Source organism: Tamandua tetradactyla, chromosome 21, assembly GCF_023851605.1.
Source record: "Tamandua tetradactyla isolate mTamTet1 chromosome 21, mTamTet1.pri, whole genome shotgun sequence".
Lineage (NCBI taxonomy): Eukaryota > Metazoa > Chordata > Mammalia > Pilosa > Myrmecophagidae > Tamandua > Tamandua tetradactyla.
Window position 1 is genome coordinate 11,966,722 of NC_135347.1, and position 12,145 is coordinate 11,978,866.

The following is a 12,145-nucleotide window of genomic DNA, read 5'->3' on the forward strand; positions in this document are numbered from 1 at the left end:
AGAGGAGCCCTGTCAACGCTTCGAGTGGACGGTCCTGCCCCAGGGCATGACTAATAGTCCTACCATGTGCCAGCTGTATGTTGCTACAAAGCTAGCCAGCACTCGGCAGCAGTTCCCCCAAGTGAAAATCATCCATTATATGGATGACATTCTCTTAGCCCATAAAGACACAGATCTTCTTAAAACAGCTTTATCACATTTAGTCCTTAGTCTTAGAGAAGCCAACCTGGAAGTGGCCCCTGAAAAAATCCAGATGACAGAGATTACCACCTTCCTGGGGGCAAAAATCATGCCTCAGCATGTTTCCCCCCAAAAAGTGTCTCTCAGAGTAGATGACATACATACCCTTAATGATCTGCAAAAACTCATGGGAGATATCAATTGGGTTCGTCCGTACTTAAAGATCACCAATGCCAAATTAACACCTTTGTTTGATTTGCTAAAAGGAGATTCAGACCTACACTCGCCCCGGTGTCTCACCCCAGAGGCGAGGCAAGCACTACGTCAGGTAGAACAGGCGCTCAGTAGTGCTGCTTTAAAAAGAATAGACCCCCAAAAGCCATTCGAAGCCTGCTTACTGCCAACAAAACTACAGCCCACGGCAGTGCTATGGCAACAGGGACCATTACTCTGGGTCCACCCTGGAATTTCCCCTAAGAAAAGTTTAGAGCATTTTCCTACAGCAATTGCAGAGTTGGCATTGGAGGCCATCAAGAAGGCCATACAGCATTTTGGCCAACAGCCTAAGTACCTCAGAGTACCTTACTCTTCTCAGCAACTTGAGATACTTACTGGATGTATAGATCAGTGGGCCATCCTCCGATGTACCTTTTCGGGAGAAATTGATAACCAATACCCAAAAGATCCCCTCTTACAATTCGTCACCCGTCACCCAGTAATCTTTCCTAAGGTAACTTCATCTAAGCCACTAGTGGGCGCCCTCACCGTGTACACGGACGGTTCCAGCTCCGGTTCAGGAGCATATTGCGTAGAAGGAGGTTCTCCTAAAACTGTGTTCTTCCAACCACAGAGACCTCAATGGGTAGAATTACAGGTCATTATTACAGTCCTGAAAGAAATTACCGATCCCCTAAATATTATATCTGATTCGATTTATGTCGTAAATTCTGTAAATATTTTAGAGACGGTGGGCATTATAAAATATTCCTCCTCAGTAAGACCATTCTTTATCAAACTTCAAGAGACAATATGTGCCAGACAACATCCTTTCTACATAACTCACATTAGAGCGCACACAGGCCTGCCAGGCCCCATGGCACAGGGAAATCACGTAGTGGATGTGGCCACTCGACAGCCACATATCTTCCCTGCGCTGACACCGTGTCAACAGGCCCAAGAGTTTCATACTAAATTTCATGTCAATGCAAGCACCTTAGTCAGACAGTTTCACATACCGCGTGCAGCTGCCAGAGATATAGTCAGAGCCTGCAATAATTGTGCAGAACAGAGGGTAGTCCCTTCAGTTGGAGTTAACCCTAAAGGTCTCATCCCGGGAGACATTTGGCAAATGGATGTCACCCATCACTCAGAGTATGGTAAAGTTAAATACCTGCATGTGTCAGTGGATACTTGTTCTCAAGTTTTATTTGCCTCTGCCGAATCAGGAGAAAGAGTCCACCAAGTAATTGCACACTGCCTTGCCGCTTGGGCAGCTTGGGGTAAGCCGAAAATATTAAAAACAGATAACGGACCTGCTTACACCAGCAAAGCCTTCCAAAGATTTTGTGCAAATATGGAAGTGCAATTAAAACATGGTATCCCTTACAACCCTCAAGGGCAAGGAATCATTGAAAGAGCACACAGGTCTCTTAAAGACTTGCTCAAAAAACAGAAAGGGGGAATAGGCCACGGCCTGTCCCCGAAGGCTCAACTGTCTGTAGCCTTATTTACATATAATTTTTTAAATGAAAATGCACAAGGAATGACACCTGCCCTACAGCACACCACTCCGAGTCCTCCACATAGAGGTCTAGTCCGTTGGAAGGATGTCCTGTCAGGACAATGGCAAGGCCCTGACCCAGTGCTCAGCTGGGCCAGAGGCTCTGTTTGTGTTTTTCCCCAGGAGCCAGGACGTCAACCAGTGTGGGTTCCAGAAAGACTGGTGAGAACCGTGACATCGCCCGAGGAGGCCAAGGAGCTGCTGCCCAAAAAACCAACAAGCCTTCAACCTGAACCATCAGATCAGGCCTCCAACTCTGCTGATGACGGCGGCGACTGACGAGATAGCAACGAAAGCGCCGGTCACCCTTCGATTGTTTAGAAGGGGGACCAGTTTTAATAACCCCCGTTGCCTTCGACCTTTCCAAACTGGGCGAGACTGTACAAAGTCTGTGGAACCGAGTCACCTCTTGGTTCTCTTGGCCCAATTTGACTACTTGGATTCTCGTGGCAGTGGACTGGACTATTAGTGGGCTTAGTCACTGTTAAATGTTTGTTAGAACGCTTGTTCCAGACACAGCAGCAATTACGTGTCACTACCATGTTGGCTATGTCACTTGCCCCTGATGCCCCTGGCGACACCCGCACCATAGCCCTGTCCTCCCCCTCACTGTATGACCCGTCCCGGCCACTCAGGGCGGGGCGCTCGAAAGTAAGGTCTGCTGCAAAGCCCATGGCCGTGTCCCGGGTGTAAAAGGCGGCACCAGAAGTCATAATTTTTGTCTAAAGGATGATCTCTAAGGCAGAGTCACGGTCCTGGCCAGACTAGACTCCGGCCATTGCACAGAGACACCTAATGACGCTCTCGACTCTGGTTGCCGCTCTCCTGAGCCCCGCTTGACCCAGTTGCGAGGCGAAGCACTGCAGGGAGAGTCACGTGGTATCCAGTTCACGGACTCTCCGGTCTCTATATGAGGTGAGCATTCTGGTCGGTGCCAGAGGTTCAGCCGCAAGATGGCTGGAGCCTAGTCCAGACTCCCCAAAGCACCAAAACAAGTAGTGGGCTAATCAAGCTCACGGGAGCACCATCATCAATAGAGACACTGGGTACAAGAATACGGTCTACGGACCATGCCTCTTATAAAAACAAAAAGGGGGAGATGTAGAGAGCCGCTTTCCGGGTTTGGCCTAGTGGACACGCTGCAGCCTGCTCTAGAGTTCCCCCCGCCCATCGAGTGAGCTAAGATGGCGCTCACATCCTGCTTTTGCAAATGACGCACACGCCCACCAACCCTATCTTCCAATCACCTCTGTATACGTGGCACTAACCTATTGGGTTTGGGCACAGTATATAAGAGGTTACCCGGACGGGGTGGGCGGAGACGACCCACAGGGAGCCGTGCCTGACGGCCGCATAGAGGTCGCTCCCCCGCGGGATATTCAGTCCCGCGCGGAACCTGTAACAGAGAATGCAAGCTTAACTCCAGTAAAGGTCTGTGCTTACAACTGCTACGTGTCTTGGATCTGTGTTTCTCACCAGCGCGGATTTGTCTGCGTCTCTCTGTCTCTCCTCATTGTCTCACCCGCCGGCCGGGGGCTTGACGCTGAGCGAGAAGTCGCGGACAGTAATACACTAAATTAACAGAATGAAGAAAAAAATATGATCAACTCAATTTTTGCAGAAAAGGCATTTTTTACAATCCAGCATCCACCTTCATAAAAATTTAGAAACTAGGATTACAAGTAAACTTCCTCAACATGATAAAGATCATATAAGAAAAGCCCACAGCTAAGATTATATTCAATGATGAAAGACTGAAAGCTTTCCCTCTAAGATCAGGAAAAAGACCAGATATCCACTGACACCACTGTTATTCAATATTGTAATGCAAGTTCTAACCAAAACAATTTGGCATGAAAGAGAAACAAAAGATGTATATAATTGGAAATGAAGAAGTAAAGCTTTTCTTATTTGCAGAAGATATAATCTTATATGTAGAAATTCCTGAAAGCCCTCCTACAGCAAAGCTATGAGAGCTAATAAATGAATTTAGCAAAACGGTGGGGTACAAAATCAATGCACACAAAGTTGTAGTGTTTTTATACATTAGTAATGAAAAAATCTGATGAGGAAATTAAGAAAAAAATTAATTTACAATAGCAACTAAAAGAAACAAATACTTCATAATAAATTTAACTAAACATATTTTACATGGGAACATAAAAATCATTGGCAAAAGAAATCAAAGAAGACCTAAATAAATGAAAGAATATACTGCGTTCATGGGTTGGGAGACTAAATATTGTTAAGATGCCAGTTCTGCCCAATGCAATGTACAGATTCAGTGCAATCGTCATCAAATTTCCAACAGCCATCTTTGCATAAATAGAAAAGCCAATCATCAATTTTATATGGAAGGGTAATGGGCCCTAAATAGCCAAAATTCTCTTTAAAATGATGAATGAAGTTGGAGGACTCACACTTCCTGATTATCAGTTTATTACAAAGCTACAGTATGTAACTACTGTATGTAGCATAAAACAGCATGCTACTGGCACAAGTACGGATATATAGCCCAACGGAATCAAACTGAGATTTCAGAAATAATCACTCACATATAAGGCAACTGATTTTTGACAAGGCTTTCAAGTCCATTTAAATGAAAAGAATACCCCCTTTCAAAAGTGGTGCTGGGATTCTGGGTATCAATATCCAAAAGAATGAAGGCCAACATACAAAAACTAGCTCAAAAAATAAATCAAAAACCTAAATATAACAAAACAAACTATGTCCTAGAAGAAAATATAGGGAACTATCTCCAGGACATTGTGTTAAGCAATAGTTTGGTAGACTTTACACCAAAAGCATGTGCAACAAAGAAAAACTAGGTAAATTGGGAGACTTCATCAAAATTAAAAGCTTTTTGTGTATCAAAAGTTTTGTTGATGAAAGCGAAAGAACAACCTGCAAAATGGGGAAAATATTTTAAAACAACACAACTAATAAGGGTATAACGTCCAGAATATATAAAGAAATACTACAATCTAACAATAGACAAACAGTCTAATTACAAAATGGGCAAAAAACATAGACATTTCTCCAAAGAAGATATACAAATAGTTAATAAGAATATGAAGAGATGTTCAAAATCATTATTCATTAGAGAATGCAATCAAAACCACAATGAGATACCATTTTGCATCCACTAGAATGGTTGCCATTTTTTTGGCATGGGCAGGCTCTGAGAATCAAACCCTGGTCACCAGCATGGCAGGTGAGAATTCTACCACTGAGCCACAGTTACACTGCCCTGGCTACTATTTTTTTTTTTAAGTTTTCAAAACACTCTTCAAAAAGTGGTTATGGGATAGAACCCAAAGCTTGTCATGGGCTACCATACAACCCACTCATATTTTTCCTTCTAGCTGCTCCAGAATATAGGAGGCTAGAGAGCTTACTTTTTTATCATCACAATCAACTTTTTTCCTTCTTTTTTTGTGAACAGTAACATACATACAAAACTAGAAATTTCAAAGTACAGAACCACAATTAGTTGTTGAACACATTTCAGACTTTGACATGGGTTACAATTTCACAATTTTAGGTTTTTACTTCTGACTGCTCTAAAATACTGGAGACTAAGAAAGATATCAATTTAATGATTCAGCATTCACATTCATTTTTAAGTCCTATCTTCTATGTATAATTCCACCATCACCTTTGATCTTTCTATATTTCTCTTTGGGGTTGTTTGGGCTATGGCAATTCTAAAATTTTTGATATTGGAAGGGTGTGTCACTAATATGGAGTAGAGAGACAGAACTATCTGACATTCTAGGGAGGCTGGGCTAGATTTCAGGACTTATCTGGACCAGGGACACATTTGGAGGTTGTACCTCTCTGGAAAGTTACCCTAGTGCCTGGAACCCTTGTGGAATCTTATATATTGCCCTAGGTGTCCTTTAGGATTAGCTGGAATAGTCCTGGTTGGGGGTTGGCAGGTTATGATAGGTAGCAAGGTCTATCTGAAGCTTGCGTAAGAGCAACCTCCGGAGTAGCCTCTGAAACTCTATTTGAACTCTTTCTGTCACTGATACTTTATTAATTACACTTCTTTTCCCCATTTTGGTCAGGATGCAATTGTTGATCCCACAGTGCCAGGTCTGGATTCATTCCTGGGAGTCATCTCCCACGTCGCCAGGGAGAATTTCACCCTGGCTGCTATTTTTAACAATGGAAAATAACAAGAATTAGAGAGCATATGGAGAAAAAGGAACGCTTGTTCATTATTGGTGGGAATGTAAAATGATACAACAACTGTAGAAGGCAGTTTGGTGGTTGCTCAGAAAATGAATTGTAGAATTACAAATGACCTGGCAATCCCATTTCGAGGCGTACAACCAAAAGAATTGAAAGCAGTGACTCAAAAAGATGTTCAAAGCCACATTCTGTACCAACGGATGGAAGCAACCCAAATGCCCATTAACCAAGGAATGGATTTTAAAAATGTGGTAGATACCCATATGGGGTAGTATCACCGGTTAAAGAAATGAAGTTCTGATACATCCAACAATATGGATGAACCTTGAAGGTATCATGCTGAGTGAAACAAGCCAGATACAAAAGACAAAAAAGTATATGAACTCTCAGATATGAATTAATTAGAATATGCAAATTCACAGTGTCTGAAACTAAAATACGTATTAGCAGGGGCCAGAGTAAGTGTCAGGAATGGGGAGTTAATGCTTAATTTAACAGAATTCTTTTTGTGTGGTGATGGAAAATGTTTGATGGTGGCGATGGTATCACAGCATTGTAAATATTATTAAGATCGTTGATTCTTATATCAGAATGTGGTTAAAAGGGAAAATCTTACATTGCATATGTGTTACTAAATTTTTTAAAAATCACAGAAATGTATAACATAAACAGTGAAACCTAATGCAAAGTAGGAACTATAATTAATAATACAATTATCATAGCGTTCTTTCATCAACTGCAACAAATGTAACACAGTAATGCAAAGTGTTAATAGTGGTTGGGGGACAATCTCTCTAATAAAAAAATAAAAATAAACAAAAAATTTAAAAGGGACCACTTATCCTCTGTGCAGACTTTAAGCCTCTCGATGTGCTTTTCAATCTTGTCCCCAACTTATCGATCTCCTGTAGGCTGCCCAGAAATAGATGTCACCTCTGTTGCTGACCAATATGATTGTCACTGTGACTTTAAGTCTTCATTTTTAAATGCCTGATAGGAAAAGGATTCTTCTCAGTGATCTTTTCTCAGACTCTTGTGCTTGTATACACGCATGCTCTGGGCAACGTTTGCGTGTGAATTACTGCTTGTGTTAACATAGCAAATGCAATATCACCTTTTCAATTTATAGGAAATATTGTTTTTCCTATTGTTTTGATATATTACATTATTATTTCTCATCTGATAGTGCACAATAAATTGATGTTTTATATCATTGCATTCTCAAATGCAGGAGTTAAAATTATAGGTATAATTAGTATTAATTATACTACAATAATATTAAGAGAAAATGAAGAATATAAATATCAAAATATCCATTTTTCCAAACAGGTAATAAAAATAGGATAAAATTATGTTTGATTTTTCTTCAGTTCCTCCCTTATCCAAATAGGATTTTATCAAATCAAGGTAGAAAAAATTTTTAAAAAAGGTCATTTATAGCTTTACTCCAAAAAGGATGTTAAAACATCATAAAGCAAGTGTTATTTCTACTCATTCTTATGTTCCTCAATTCATTTATCCCATTAAACCCTGTAAAGACATAGCATGTGATTTGGGGTATGAGAAATCAGACTAAAAACAGGTATATATGGAACATTCAATAATGGCAGAAAAGATTAAATACTTCATATACAAAATGAATTTCTCTCAATTCAACACCAAAAGCTTTACCATAGGTATCATCCTGTCCTTTTCATCTGTATCATGACACTGTTACATAGTTCAATTCCTAATCTCCTCTTCCCTGTGTAGAACAAGTAGGAAACATTATTCGTACCTATAGTTTGTTCTGAAGCTTGCCTTGCATTAGAATATGTTCATTGTGTGTTTTTTTTTTACACTCATCTGCCTTTACTATATCTTTACAGAGAGGTATGTTAATCTGGACAGTTTAGGTACAAAGAAAGCAATTTTTTTTATATATATTTGCACTAAGTCACAAATTGAAATATGAAATAGTTTTCTCTTTACTCTGTACATCAATCCAGTGAAGGACAGCAAAATAGGCATTAAATAAAATATAACAGGGGGTGCACAAGTAGTTCAGTGGTAGAATTTTCGCCTGCCATGCAGAGACCCAGGTTCAATTCCCAGTCCATGCACTTCCCAAAACAAACAAGCAAAACAAATGAACGTAAAAGAAACTAACAAAAATTCAACAAATAGTGCTGCAATAATGGGATACGTATATGGAAAAATAATGAAATGTGACCCCACCTTACAGCATACAAAAATAAAAATAAATTAATTAATTAAATACAATTAAAAAATTAGGTTCTGTGCTGATCAAGAATGTTGGGATATATTCTTTTTTATTTTTTGGTATGGGCAAGTTTTGGGAATCGAAGTCAGATCTCCGGTATGGCAGGTGAGAATTCTGCCACCGAGCCACTGTTGCCCCTAACGGGGATATTTTCTTTTGTCAATTTAATAAACATTCGAATTGGATAAGAAAAAAGTCAAACCATTTAATGTCTAAAACATTCTCTTTTTTAGGGGGTGCATGGTTCAGGTATTTAACCCAGGTCTCCCACATGGAAGGGGAGCCTTCTACCACTGAACCACCCAAGAACCTTAAACATTTTTTATTGTAAAATATACATACAAAGAAAAGAAAATAAAGCAATGATTTTCAAAGTATACTTCAATAAGTAGATACAGAACAGATTTCAGAGTTTGTTATGGGTTACCATTCCACTATTTCATATTTTTTCTTCCAGCTGCTCCAAAACATTGGAGGCTACAAGAAATATTTTTTTTTCTTTTTTGTGAAAAATAACATATATAATGAAAAGTAATAAATTTCAAAGCACATCACAATAATGAGTGGTAGAACAGATTTCAGAGTTTAGTATGGGACACAATTCCACAATTTTAGGTTATTACTTCTAGCTGCTATAAGATACTGGAGAATAAGAGAGATATCAATACAATGATTCAGCTATCATATTCATTTGTTAAACCCGACCTTCTCTGTATAACTCTCCCATCACCTTTAATCTTTCTCCCACTCTTGAGGGGTATGTGGGCTATGCCTATTTTAACTTTTTCATTTTGGAAGGGGCTGCTGATAATATGGGTTTGGAGATGGAACTAGTTGATGTTCTGGAGAGGCTGGCCCCTCTGCATTTCAGGACTTATCTGGCCCAGGGACCCATCTGGAGGTTGTAGGTTTCTGGAAAGTTAACCTAGAGCATGGAACCTTTGAAGAATCTTATATATTACCCTAGGTATTCTTTAGGATTGGTTGGAATGGTTTTGGTTGGGGGTTGACAAGTTATGGTAGATGGTAATGTCTCACTGAAGCTTGCATAAGAGTAACTTCCAGAGTAGCCTATTGACTCTATTTGAACTCTCTCAGCCACTTATACTTATTCGTTCCACTTCTTTCTCCTCTTTTGGTCAGGATGGCATTGTTGGTCCCACAGGGTCGGACTCATCCCTGGGAGTCATCTCCCACACTGCCAGGGAGAATTTCATCCCTGGATGTCATGTCCCATGTAGGAGGGCAGGCAATGATTTAACTTGCAGAGTTGGGCTTAGAGAGAAAGAGGCCAATATCTGAGCAACAGAAGAGGTTATCCAGAATTAACTCTTAGTCATAGCTATAGGTAGTCTAAGCTTCTCTGCTACATACATAAGCTTCACATGAGCACGCCTTAAGATCAAGGGCTTGGCCTATTGATTTGGGTGTGCCTAAAGTTTGACACCATATCAGGGGATTTCCTGCTAGCAAGACTCAAGATGAAGGGCTAGCCAATGATGTGGGTGTCCTTAATGCTTGACACATTACCAGGGGTTTCCCCGGTGGTAAAGTTTAACAGTTCCTTATTTTACCTCCCATCCCCTCAAGGGACTTTGCCAATACTTTCTGGCTACCTGCTTAATATACTCTGGTATGTATCCAGGCATGCAATAAGCTAAACAGGATTAAAGGCCCTCATTCTTATTCTGGGCTCCCTGTTTTTGGTTGTATAAATGATCTATCCAGACAAGCTGAGTTAGATTATGTTTCGTATAAAATTTAGGTTCTGGACAAGTAAACCTTGTTTTCTTTGGTCTCAAAGAGTAAATGAAATTCTAAAATACAGACAATGTCTTTCTTACCTTTGTATTCTGAATTACCTTAATCCTGACCTGATTGGCTTCATTTTAAACTCTAAATACCAGGTTGTACATATATAAAACAGTCTCTCAAAATCCAGAAATAATAATTACCACTCCAAGCTAAATATGACTGCTATAAGAGCTTACAATCTAGGCCCCTGTTTTCTTATAAGTATTTTCTAAATAAGACCATACAATAATTGTTATTTTGTTTCTGGCTTATTTTGCCTCACTAAATGTCCCACAGATTCATTCACAATGTTGCATGCCTCACAACAACATTCCTTTGTGTAGCAGCACAATATTCAATATGTACACACCATCGTTCGCCAATCTACTCCTCAGTTCTTCAGCCACCTCTGTTCATCAGGCACCATGTATATTGTCCAAAGCCAAGAGTCCACCAACACTCTTGATTTTAGATAATTTCATTGTTCCCCAGAGAAAGATAATCAATAAACACACCCTCACCAAATAAAAAATCTAAATGTCCCCCTTGACTCTTGTCCCTCCTGCCATTATTTACTCTTGTTGTTGCTGTGGTACTGTTGATGTTTTCCTGTTAAACATAGCCCACAGCAAGCAATAGCAGTTTTCCCCTATGCCCCAAATTTAGACACTCTTTGTACAAGATACATATCTTTAAAGTAGTTCATGCAGAACTTATTTATATTTGCAATATTAATCAGTGGGACACATAGGTCTATATAACCCCTTTCAATCATATAAGTAATATTACTTATAGACCCACTAGTGAACCACTTTCACTTCTATCTATTTCTTTACATTTGAGTCCAACCTCATTAACTAACTGTTCACCTGTCTCTAGCTTCCATACATCTCTAGCTATAACTGTATTATAAGCCTCTGATTTTACCATTACCATGATCATAAAAGTGGAATCATGAAGTATCTGTCCTTTCATGTCTGGCTTATTTCACTCAGCATTATGTCCTCAAATCTCATCCATCTTGTCATGGGGTTCAGGAAGTCATTTCATCTCACTGCTGCATAATATTCTTCATATGTATCTACCACATTTTGTTAAGCCACTCATATGTTGATGGGCACTTGGATTGTTTCCATCTTTTAGTGATTGTGAATAGTACTGCTATGGACATTGGTGTGCAAATGTCTGTCACTGCTTTCAGCTCTTCTGGGTATATACCAAGTAGCGTATCATAGGGCAACTGGATATTTAGTTTCATAAGAGACAGCCAAACTGTCTTCCACAGCATCTGCACCATTATACATTCCCTTCAGCAGTGCATAAATATCCCAACCTCTTCACATCCTCTCCAACATTTGTATTTCCTGTTTGTTTAATAGCAGCCATTCTTATGGTGAGGTGGTATCTCCTTATAGTCTTGATCTGCATTTCCCTTACAACTAATGAAAATGAGCATATCTTCATGTGCTTTTGAGCCATCTGTATTTGCTCTTCAGAAAAATGCCTAGTGGTATCTTTAGTCCATTTTATAATTGGGTTGTTTGCTCTTTTGTTGTTGCATTGTATGATTTCTTTAGGTATACAGGATATCAAACCTTTATCTGATGTGTGATTTCCAAGTATACTCTCCCATTGAGTTGACTGCCTCTTCACCTTTTTGAAAAAGTCTTTTTTTTTTTTTTTTTTTTTTTTTTTTTTTTTTTTTTTTAAAGGAAAGACAGAGAGAAGGAAGGAAGGATAGAAGGAAGGAAGGGAAACATCTTTAAACATTTTCTTGTTTTTATTGTATTCTGTTTCTCCGTTTTTGTTACATGGGCTGGGGCCGGGAATCGAACCGAGGTCCTCCGGCATAGCAGGCAAGCACTTTGCCCGCTGAGCCACCGCGGCCCGCCCTGAAAAAGTCTTTTGAAGTACAAAAGCATTTGATT